Source organism: Thermobia domestica, chromosome 1 (genome assembly GCF_964235325.1).
Source record: "Thermobia domestica chromosome 1, izTheDome1.hap1.1, whole genome shotgun sequence".
Taxonomy (NCBI): Eukaryota; Metazoa; Arthropoda; class Insecta; order Zygentoma; family Lepismatidae; genus Thermobia; species Thermobia domestica.
Window position 1 is genome coordinate 72088751 of NC_137454.1, and position 12693 is coordinate 72101443.

The 12693-nt window shown below is 35.4% G+C and overlaps 1 protein-coding gene across 26 annotated transcripts in view; it reads left to right on the top strand.

Moving 5' to 3' along the window:
- LOC145686039 (uncharacterized) overlaps positions 1 to 12693 on the top strand; it is an 86348-nt gene that overhangs the window by 53021 nt on the left and 20634 nt on the right. The gene's annotated exons all lie outside the window — the stretch shown is intronic.

Consider the following 12693-nt stretch of genomic DNA (forward strand, 5'->3'; position numbering starts at 1 on the left):
GAAATTAACGGTTGCACTTCATTAACATTTTGTAATTCCAAGAGGCTTTTTCATTTCGTAGAGTAATCTGGCAACAGTGAAAACAATGCGCTAAGTAAAAATGACTTACCAGAAAATTCATTATACATACAATAAATATAATTGTTTCATATGACAGATAAACCGATACTTTTAGCTAATTTAATCAGTCCCTGTCTCTTCATCGTTAGAAATGTAGAACTCATTATAATGCTATATTTTTTATACAGGGTGGCCCAAAAGTAGCTATAGAGTCCCGTACTGATCATCTCGTTTGGAGAATGAAGCAACCACGATGCTATCTATACTTTTTGTGAACCTTTTACAATACCATTTTCATTACTGTGTCGGTACTTTTTTTAAAAAAGTTATAAACATGAACATATTTGAATATGGAATATAATGGAAGATTTATCCAATCAGTTTCTTCACGAAGATTGCTTTCGAGAGACATCATTTTTTCTCTAAAACTAGTAATGAATAAATAAAGAACCTTTAAAATTTGAACGGATATCACATGTTAATAATTATTGTGAAAGGAATACAAAGCTATATTATTTATTGTGAGAGAAATATGAATCTAAAGATGGTTTCACAACAAGAGAACCCCAGTTCTTGGAAATCGACGGGACACCTACACGGCAGTGTCCCTTGTCAACAGGCCACAAATCTAAGAAAACAATAGATGATCCTCGGTTGGAAAGAAGAAAAGAAGTTGCCAAAAGTCCCCTTTTCTCCAGATTTCTTTTATTTAATTTATCACAAAAAGTAATAACATTATGTCTCTATTTCTCACTTGTTTTCTTTTCTTTGTTCTTTCTTGTTTCTTTCTCTACTCAATGACATCGGACATCTGGCAGGAACTAACAACCATCGTCCTAACAAGAGTTGGGTTGCTCTTTCGGTAGTGGTGTGAAACGGGCAATATAGCATTATTTAGTTAGAAAATAAATTGTGTTGACCCCAATGTTTAGAAAATAAAAGATATTTTCTGTCGTAGCAAGTGATAAAGAAGATATAATAAGAGTAATAGAAGGAGTACAGAGAGCACTAATTAAATTATCTTCATTTCTGTAGAAAACGTGTAAGCACACTATTTCCATAAGAATGTAGCACTTTTTCGTTTCTGCCTGAGTTTATGAAGAATAGACTATGAAGATGGATGAACACTGTAGTAATGTTCCATTTTTCGAAAGCTAGAAAACTTCACTGTACCAAGTAATCCGATTCAATGATAGTTCAGTGGTACATGGTTCGGCTGTGGTACAAAGTGTCCCTGATTTATCACTGATCATCTGTGGTGTTTGTGGTGAACATGTAGAGTTTGTCCGAAAAGTGGTGGGGCTGAAAGGGCACAATTTTCACATATCGACTTAATAGTTTTCAAAATATGCCTCTTGTGCATCAACACAGCGTTTCCAGCGACTCTGCCAATCACTGAAGGCTCTCTGGAACACAGAAACTGGAATGCTCTTCAGCTCTCTCGTTACTGCCTCTTGAATGTCCTGGACCAAGCCATGGTGCTGTCTTTTCATGACGCTTTTCAGTCGGGGGAAGAGGAAGAAGACTGCAGGAGCGACATCTGGGCTGTAGGGTGGCTGGGAAGCTATGTAATGCCATGTTTGGTCAGGAAGTCCATGACAGTAAAGGTAGTGTGGTGGCTTGGCGCATTGTCGTGATTAAGCTTCTATGATCCAGCGATTGCTGGACGGACGCGGAAGACTCGTTTTCTACGTTTCAAGTACTTCATTCACAGTCTGACCAGGGGATACAGACTTTGTGAACCACTCCTTTGCTGTCAAAAAGATGATCAATATCAATTTCATTTTCGACTTGCTCATCAGCTTGATCGACCCATGGAATCATTCCCATAAGCAGTTTTGATCATGTCATGGTTCTCACTTGCAGTTTTACCCAGTTTGATGCAAAACTTCACCACATAACGCTGCTCTCACAAACGATTCATTATGGAGATGTCAAGGCACCTTAAAAGGGGTTCACCTTAAGCTCGATCTTCACTCTGCGAAGGCTTGGAGACGACTGACGACTGGTGCGCTGGTAGCTAAGATCCCCCACCACCCAACCAGCGCAGTAACATCCCCCTCCTTCACCATGTTTTGGCAGGGGAAAATCAGCCCTATTACTTCCCGGACAAACCCATGGGTATCCTTGACCCTTTTTTTCCTCTACTTTTTTTTCACTTCACTAATTTTGATATTTGTTTATATTTATCATGTATTATTGACCCCACACGTCATAACCACTGAACGTTAAACTAAAGATTACATTTAATTTTTATTTCAATTTATTACAGTTTCCTCGTACTTTAACATTTTGCATACGCTTCGTTATCATTCACTAATATACAATTATTAATTGTCTTCTTTGGCCTACAGTAACATATGAACTAAATATTTAATTTTTAAAGATGGTTCTAACACTATAGTTCGAAAACGATTTCATTTTGGAGCTAGAAGAGGAAATTTTGTTGGCATGAATATTAAACACAATAAATTTAAAAAGAAAGTAAAATAAGTATGGTAAACTTGCTAACTGAGCTTTGACTTTGTGGACCTTACAAATCCCTGCATTATCGTGTAAATTGGCGATCTGTGTTACTTAAAACTGTGTTTGTACACAACTTCATTCATATTGCTGTTTTAGTTGAAATTCACCTCCGTATGTTGGCCACCTAAGCCAAACATTTTATTGTATAGGTGATATTTTCGTTTCTTGGGAAATCTCCCAGATCATTCTTTACTATATTTTATAAGTTCTAGCTAATCTTTATACGTAAGATCAATTGTATGTCGAAAGAGTAGGTAACAAAGAGAGAGGAAATTGAAATTGATCATTCGCAGTAGCTTGTCGAAAAATGCATGGTGTAATAATGCTGACACACAATCATAGTCATACGTCTTGCGAATAAAATGAGTGTACATCTGATGAGGATCTTGGCTAGAAGATCGAAACGTCACGTGTAAATGTGTTTTTATATTAAATAAGTGCAGTCTTGTTCAGCAGTGTGTTTATTTCTCTGTAATATTGCTGCTTGTAGCTTTTAGTATGTATTGGCAGCATATGTATAAACATGTCAGTGTATATTGACAGTTAAGCTTCTGAACCATGGGCGCCTGAAGAAAATTTTCTAGGGGGGGGGGGAGCTCAAAACCCTGGTTGCTATATTACGTTTCGTATTTTTTATTTGTATTAAGAAAATCTTTAAAAAAATTAATACATTTTCGTGAGCCAGAGGGGGGGGGGGGACTCGGGCCCCGCCCTGCCCTCCCCTTCGGGCGCCCATGTTCTTAACCCATTCTCTAAATCCCAAGACTAAGTGCCAGGTCGTAGTTCAATCCAAACGCCTGTGCTCATCTTTTTGAGCTGCAGATATACAGCGTGTCCAGAAAAATACTCTCATACTTTTAAAGTGTTATTACGTTACTCCTTAAAACTTTTTCTTTAATAATAACACAACACAACGAAAGGAAATAAATTTACATCAGCACTTACGACACAGAAACATAGAAGCTTCCCAAGTGACCTCCAGCAGAAATAGCAACTACCTGCTAATATCCAACAATGAACCCATATTTACTGATCAGAAAGTAAACATGAGTGAGTTTACTTTTTCTGTGTTTGATCCCGTCCATTATTGACATTGTTATCCATTATTACATGCACAAAAATAAATTTCTGTTTGATCCCGTCCATTATTGACATTGTTATCCATTATTACATGCACAAAAATATCTTTCTTTTTGATCCCGTCCATTATTGACATTGTTATCCATTATTACATTCAGAAAAATATCTTTCTGTGTTTGATCCCGTCCATTATTGACATTGTTATCCATTATTACATGAACAAAAATATCTTCCTGTGTTTGATCCCTTCATTTATTGACATTGTTATCCATTATTACATGCACAAAAATATCTTTCTGTGTTTGATCCCGTCCATTATTGACATCGTTATTCATTATTACATGCACAAAAATATCTTTCTGTGTTTGATCCCGTCCATTATTGACATTGTTATTCATTATTACATGCACAAAAATATCTTTCGGTGTTTGATCCCGTCCATTATTGACATTGTTATCCATTATTACATGAACAAAAATATCTTTCTGTTTGATCCCGTCCATTATTGACATCGTTATCCATTATTACATGCACAAAAATATCTTTCTGTGTTTGATCCCGTCCATTTTTGACATTGTTATTCATTATTACATGCACAAAAATATCTTTCTGTTTGATCCCGTCCATTATTGACATTGTTATCCACTATTACATTCACAAAAATATCTTTCTGTTTGATCCCGTCCATTATTGACATTGTTATCCATTATTACATTCACAAAAATATCTTTCTGTGTTTGATCCCGTCCATTATTGACATTGTTATTCATTATTACATGCACAAAAATATCTTTCTGTGTTTGATCCCGTCCATTATTGACATTGTTATCCATTATTACATGAACAAAAATATCTTTCTGTTTGATCCCTTCCATTATTGGCATCGTTATCCATTATTACATGCACAAAAATATCTTCCTGTGTTTGATCCCGTCCATTTTTGACATTGTTATCCATTATTACATGGACAAAAATATCTTTCTGTTTGATCCCGTCCATTATTGACATCGTTATTCATTATTACATGCACAAAAATATCTTTCTGTGTTTGATCCCGTCCATTATTGACATTGTTATCCATTATTACATTCACAAAAATATCTTTCTGTTTGATCCCGTCCATTATTGACATGTTATCCATTATTACATGCACAAAAATATCTTTCTGTTTGATCCCGTCCGTTATTGACATTGTTATCCATTATTACATGCACAAAAATATCTTTGTGTTTGATCCCGTCCATTATTGACATTGTTATCCATTATTACATGGACAAAAATATCTTCCTGTGTTTGATCCCGTCCATTATTGACATCGTTATCCATTATTACATGCACAAAAATATCTTTCTGTGTTTGATCCCGTCCATTATTGACATTGTTATCCATTATTACATTCACAAAAATATCTTTCTGTTTGATCCCGTCCATTATTGACATGTTATCCATTATTACATGCACAAAAATATCTTTCTGTTTGATCCCGTCCGTTATTGATCCCGGTCTTATGAAAAATGGCGGCGGCTGTTGTAGCTGGAGCAAGAGGACGTCCGCAAAACTGTAAAAGTTCGGCTGAAGTCGGTAAATTTAGTAATAGTAATTTACCTGATTGTGAGTTGAAGTGCAGTGCTTTAGATAGACATATGAAACTGTCTGATATTAGCAACAAAGATAACGATATTCAACAGACAAAATGTAGGTACTGTATAGAAGCAATTTGTAACTGGAAAACAAATGACAATCAACCGTGTTCGAGTGAATCATCTGAAAATAAACTAATAAGTGAGCTAATTGAAGAAATACATTCTCTACGTAAAATTATATCATTACTAGCAAACGAAAAATGTGAATGTGTATCGAAGCAATATTATCCAGAAAAATGTGGAGATGTATTCAGGAGTACAAGGGAGTGCAGTCCGCTATGGAGTGAGGTGGTAGCAGACTTAAGAAAACAAAGTAGTTACAGAACAAATGTCCAGCAATCTACAAATGCCCGTCAGTTAAAAGTGCAAGTACCCGGCAAAGACAAAACAAGTAACAGCAAACAACAAACATATATGAAGCACCAAGAAGAATCAGAGAATGTCCCCCCGCTTATACACAAGGATATTAACTTTCACAACAAATGCATGAATAAATCCAGACTACATAGTGTTGTACGAGAAATACCAACGCAAAATAGATTCGCAGTTCTAGAAGACGAACCAGAAGGAAGTAGTTATGTAATCACACCATCTCGGAGTGCTTTTCAAGTGGGAAGCAACAAATCAAATCGTTCTTCGACCAAAGTCAAAAGCAGTGCAAGGGTAAATTCAAACATGAGCCCTTCTGGTTTAAGACCAAAAAGGACAAATCCTCGGAAAAATATTAATTTACCGGTACAATGTAAAATTGTGAATCAAGTCCGCACGAATAATACAAACGCTAAAAGACAAGAAGTACAAGGGAAAATCATTATTATTAGTGACAGCCATGGTCGCGATATTGCCACTGGGCTAAACTATAAAATAAGTGACATGGATGTTTCTGGGTCGGTAAAACCAGGTGCTAAGATAAAAGACGTTGTGTTTCCTTACATCCACAATCAAAATTATAATGAACATGACACAGTTGTAATAATAGGCGGTGCAAATGACGTTGCTTGTAATGAAGCTGAAAATGCACTAAACATACTAGAATTGGCTCTACAGAAACTTTCAGGCACAAATGTAGTGGTAGTAAACTTGCCGTATCGCCATGATTTAAATGACTCGTCGTGTGTAAACAATGAAATAAAAGAAACAAATAAAAAAATTGACGTGTTGTGTAAAAGTTTCAAAAATGTCAAACTTCTTGATGTAAGTTGTGTGCCCCGAAACTATCATACTAATCACGGCCTCCATTTAAATCGTCTAGGGAAATTGTTTTTACGCAACGCACTGTATAATATCATTATGCCAAATAAGTTGAAAGCACAGTGCACAGCTTATAGTACGTTAATACCTATCAATTGTGGAAGTACATCAGCACTGGTAATAGACGGAAATGGAAACGATTGTGAAGGTGATCAAATTTCGTCTGAACAAAGGAGACACAGTTCGACTTCGAACGGAGCGAATCGGGATGAGGGTGAAGTGTTAAAATTGACAGGAAACTCACACGTAAGCCATGATAAGGAGCCAGGAGTACTTTTGGCTACTGAAAGTGAAGAAATTGATCGAATATCGTTAATACAAGGTCCACATAATACAAATCACGGTACGAAAGAACCTGGACTGGATATTAACAGATCGCAGCAAGTATCCACAAATGGTATAGAACAAAACGATCCATCTAGTACAACTCAGCGAAAATCAAATAGAGCAAGAAAGGTTCCTACAAGGTATAATGATAATAGTTTTTTAATGCAAGTCCCAATAAAAATTCCAAGCACTTAGCCAATAGAGGTAACAGTGACTACAATGTAATAAATGTATATTACCAGAACGTGCAAGGTTTAGCTAGTAAACTTGATTTTTTTGATGTATTAGTTGAAGAGGATCTTAAAGGTATGCATGTCATTTGCTTTAGTGAACATTGGTTATCTGCTAATCAGATGAATATGGTACACTTAAATAACTATCAGTTGGCTACAAACTATTCACGCGCTAGTAGGCAACATGGTGGGGTATGTATATTTGTAGGTGACCATTTACGTTTTAAGGAAATAAATGTAAGTCAATTCGTTGTTGAATTGCATTTTGAAATAGTTGCTATTTCAATTGAAAACATGTGTATAATTTGCATCTATAGGTCATCAGCAGGAAATATTAATGTATTCTTTAGGAGTCTTGAAACTGCTCTTGAGTCTCTGTGTAAGAAATATAGTACGGTAATAATTTGTGGTGATACTAACATTGACTGGCTGGTTCAATCAAGAGAAAAAACAAAATGTCAAAATATATTAGATATGTTTGGGTTGCAGCCTCTTATCAGAGAACCAACTAGAGGGAAAACTGCGTTAGATCAAATAATAATAAGTAAACAATACACAGAGTCAGTTACCTCTTTGAATATCTTTAAGCCAGGCTTTTCTGACCATGATGCAATAATAGGGCAAATATACACATCTCAAATATTCGTACCTACTCAATCAGAAGTTATAACAAAAAGATGTTTCTCAAAAACTAATATTAATTACTTTCTACACTTGCTAGCACAAGAAACCTGGCACAAAATATATGAAATTGGTGATACGGATGGTAAATTTAACTTTTTTCTAGATACATTTCTCTTTCACTTCAATATTGCGTTTCCCAGAAAGAACTACAGTAAGGTAAGGTTAGGGAAACCATGGGTCACTATAGGAATTAGGACTTCTAAACTCAAACTACTTGAGTTATCAGAAAAACTAAAAACGTGTAAAGATGTAACACCTCAATTTATTGAATATGTAAAATACTATAGGAAGACTTACAAAAGAGTCATACGAACAGCAAAACTCTTACACAGTACAAATTACATCTTAGCAGCGAGAAACAAAAGTAAAGCTATGTGGAAATTAATTAATGGTAAGATGAATAAGGTAAAAACAACAGGAATTGATGCAATAAAAGTAAACTCTCAAGTAGTATGTAACCCAGATAAGATTGCAAATCATTTTAATAAATATTTCTTAACTTTAGAAACATTTAACCCAATCAAAATAGTTCATCAAGAAAATAACTCTAAGCTACAGAGCGGAATAACTAAGTCGCTTTTCCTGAAACCAGCTACACCAGAGGAAATCTTACAAATAATAAAAAGCTTAAAAAGCTCCAGCTCTCCAGGTTGGGATGAAGTGCCATCCATGATTGTAAAGGAAAGTTCTCTTCTTATTGCACATCAACTCTGTCATATAATAAATCATTCATTTTTGACAGGAATTTTTCCTACGCGGCTTAAGTTAGCTAGAGTTACACCTGTGTATAAAAAGGGAAGTAAATTGGAGTTAAATAATTATCGTCCTATTTCAGTTTTGTCGTGCTTTTCTAAAATATTTGAGTTAGCAATGAAAGCACGACTAAATAACTTTTTCCTTTTAAATAATATAATATCCACAAGTCAACACGGGTTTCAAAGCCAGAAGTCAACCAACACTGCAATCTTTAATTTCATCTCTGATGTAGCAATGGATATAAATAAAGGAAAGCATGTAATTGGTATTTTTGTTGATTTATCTAAGGCGTTCGATTCTATAGACCATGGTATTTTGCTAGAAAAATTGTATTCTTATGGCTTCAGAGGTGTGGCAAACAATTGGATAAAGTCGTATTTATCTGAACGTAGTCAAACTGTTGGCATCTGTAAAGAGGTAAATGGCAGAAGAACAATGTTTAAATCATCTTTAATGAAAGTAACAAAAGGAGTACCACAAGGATCAATATTGGGACCTCTTTTGTTTGTTGTATATATTAATGATTTGGTTAATAGTCTAGGCTGTGTGAAGTCAACATTGTATGCTGATGACATAAATGTTCTTGTCAGTGGAGACTCAGTAAATGAAGCAGAAAGGCTCACTACAAAGACGCTAACAAAAATTATTAGTTGGTTAAACATAAATAAATTAACTATGAATTTAGGAAAAACTAACATTGTCAAATTTCGATTCCCGGGCCAAAGAAATGAACTTGTACCAATAACTGTAGGCACTGTAGAATTATGTCAAACACCATCTATTAAATTTCTAGGAGTATATGTTAATGAAGATTTAACATGGAATACTCATGTTGAATACATTAATACTAAACTCAGTTCACTCTGCTTTGCATTCCGTAGGTTGCAAGGTAGTTTGTGCAAGGAAGCTGTCATGTCCTTATACTATAGCAAAGTTTTTTCAATAATAAACTATGGTGTTATATTTTGGGGGAATTCGAGAATAAGTGCTAGTACATTCCGAATACAGAAAAAAATTATTAGAATAATGTTAAGTATGCCTGAACGATCCTCATGTAAAAATATTTTTAAAAAGTATAAATTATTGACATTACCTAGTTTATATATATATCGCACAATTATGTATGTAATCGAGCACAAGGATTTATTTACTTTAGCTAATACGATTCACTCATACAATACTAGGCAGAATTGTAATATGTATACTATCCAACAGAATTATGCAAATTTTAGCAAAACTGTGTATATGAATTGTATAAAATTATATAACAAATTACCAGCAAAGTATAAGAACATTAACGAAAAACGGATATTCAGAAATACTCTGTTAGAATTATTGTTGGAAAAAAGCTATTACTCTGTGGAAACTTATCTTACTGATAATATATAGAGAATGTAAATCATATCTGACAACTGTAATGCTTAATTGAGGATTGTCCTCATTTGTAAGCTATAAACAGGCAAATAAATATGAATATGAATGAATATGAATATGAATATGAATATTGACATTGTTATCCATTATTACATTCACAAAAATATCTTTCTGTGTTTGATCCCGTCCATTATTGACATTGTTATCCATTATTACATGCACAAAAATATCTTTCTGTGTTTAATCCCGTCCATTATTGACATTGTTATCCATTATTACATGCACAAAAATATTTGAATTTTTCTTTCAACTGTGACCAATTCCATTTAAATACGATTATCCAAACCGATGTAATATCACTTTAAAATATGATAGTATTTTTATGAACAGGTTGTACTATATTTTCTTCTCATAATTAAAGCATTTTTCTTTAGGGGTAACACTTATAGTAGATGCCTAGGAGTGGATAAAAGAATGACGAATGTGCACGGTAACATTTTGTTGGCAATTAACATGTTGAATTTACAGAATTACAGTAAGCAGGAGAGTGAACCTACAATAATAAGTATTTATATTACGTGCAATATTTTTGTAATGATTTTCTCTACATATATTATTTGCAAATGACAATATAATACTAGAAAATAATCAGAAACTGTATACTATCATCTAAACTAGGTTGTTTTGTTCGAAAATACACTTGTTTCCTGAAGTTGGCAACATTTCAACAGTGACTAATGGATGCTGAACGAAAAACTATGTATACACATACAATTCGGTTACAAGTATCGATATTTAGCAAATGTGTTGTGAAAACCATTCAAAACCAATGGTATTGAACGATATTCAAAGAGCAAAAAAGTCTACAACTGGACCGAATCCTCTCCCTATTAGCTATACATCTCAATTAGGATTGCTGACTGGATAGCGTAGTGGATAACTCACCGCCATGTAAGAGACCAGAGTTCGATTCTCCCACGCATTGTTTTTGCTCTTTGAATATCATTCGGTATCATTAAATTTACAGCTATATACGGGTTCGTGTGAAAATAAAATAGTTCTTCCACATATAAAATACATAATTTAACGGTAGGTGTGTTCTGTAATGTAGATACTGAGTTATCCAGGCACAATAGTCCATGTGGTCTGAGAGGCTGAGGGCTGAAGTGAAGAGTGAGAAATTGTATGAGTAATCAGGAAGCGAACTGAATAACATAGTGGTTAACGCATCAGAACAATGAACCGGGGACCCGCGTTCGATTCTCGTTCCAGTCATATGTTTTTCACTATTTAAATTATCATTTCATATAAATAAATTCAAATCTATGTAGGAGTTGCTTAGAAAAAAAGAAGAAAGAAAGAAAAGTAAAGCTGTTTCCTCCAGTTGCTATGTAATATATTGAAAACATGTAGAGTTTTCTATCAGGGTTAGAGAGAGCAACATTTTCTTTCTCGGTCCGATGGGATAGCATTTTTAGCAATGATGTTGATACGAATACATTTATCAAAACTATTTGTTTTTACTTCGTGTTTAACCAGCGTTATAAATACAATCATTAACAACTTTGCTTTGTACAGGGTGCGGCACGTAAAACCGGCCCGTAAAGTGAACACATAAAATGAAATGTAATGTATTGAATATGATTAACTACAACATATAAATGAAATGTAATGTATTGAATATGACTACTCACCTTCACAGCAGCCTTCACAGCAGGTGCTGAAAGTGTCCTCCGCCCACTTCAACACACATGTGAGCACGATTGAGGAGATTCATATATACCCTTGTCAGTTGTTGTGTTGTAATGCTATTGGTGACATCCTGGATCCTGGTCTTGAGTTCTTCAATTGTATGTGGATTTGTTTCGTATACTCTTCCCTTTAACAGTCCCCATAAGTAAAAGTCGCACGTGGACAAGTCTGGTGACCGAGGAGGCCACAAGCCTTTGCTGATTGTCCTCTCTGGTGTAAACATCTCATGAACAAGGGACAATGATGCAGCTGATGTGTGGCATGTTGCACCGTCCTGCTGAAAGTAACATAACTGACGCTCCTTTTCGGTCAAGTGTGTATAAAACTCCTCCAGGATTCCCATATACACGTCACTGTTCACTGTCGTCTCAAAGAATATGGGCCCAATAACGCGTGTGGCGGAAATGGCACACCAAACACCAATCTTTTCATCATGCAAGGGTACCTGGTGGATTGCGTGTGGATTTTCTGTCGACCAATACCGGTTGTTTTGGGAATTTACGTACCCAGACAGGTGAAACCACGCCTCGTCACTCATGATGAGCATTAGTGGATCCAAGAAACCACTGGCAACATTGCTCAACAGCCATGAACAGAAATGCACCCTCTTCTGCAGGTCAGGCTCCTTCAGTTCTTGCACAACACTTATCCGGTACGGTTTTAACTTCAGTCCCCTTAAAACACGTCTGCAACTTCTCTCACTCTCATGAACCTGTTGACTCAATCTCCTGGTTGACTTTCGAGGACTTCTTGTCATTATCTCCTCCACCTGCATCTTTAATTCAGGCGTGCAGACAGATGGTCGTCTGTTCCTGGGAGCATTTTGAACCGATCCTGTACGCCGCCATTTTTCAATCAATTCCTGAATGGTGCTTTTTGCTGGCACAGAACGTCCTGGAAATTTCTCCCGAAACAAATTCTTTGTTTTCACAAAAGATCCAGTGAGAATGAACCCTTCAACAATGGCAACACGCACGGGTATCGAATACGGCATTATCACACACTGA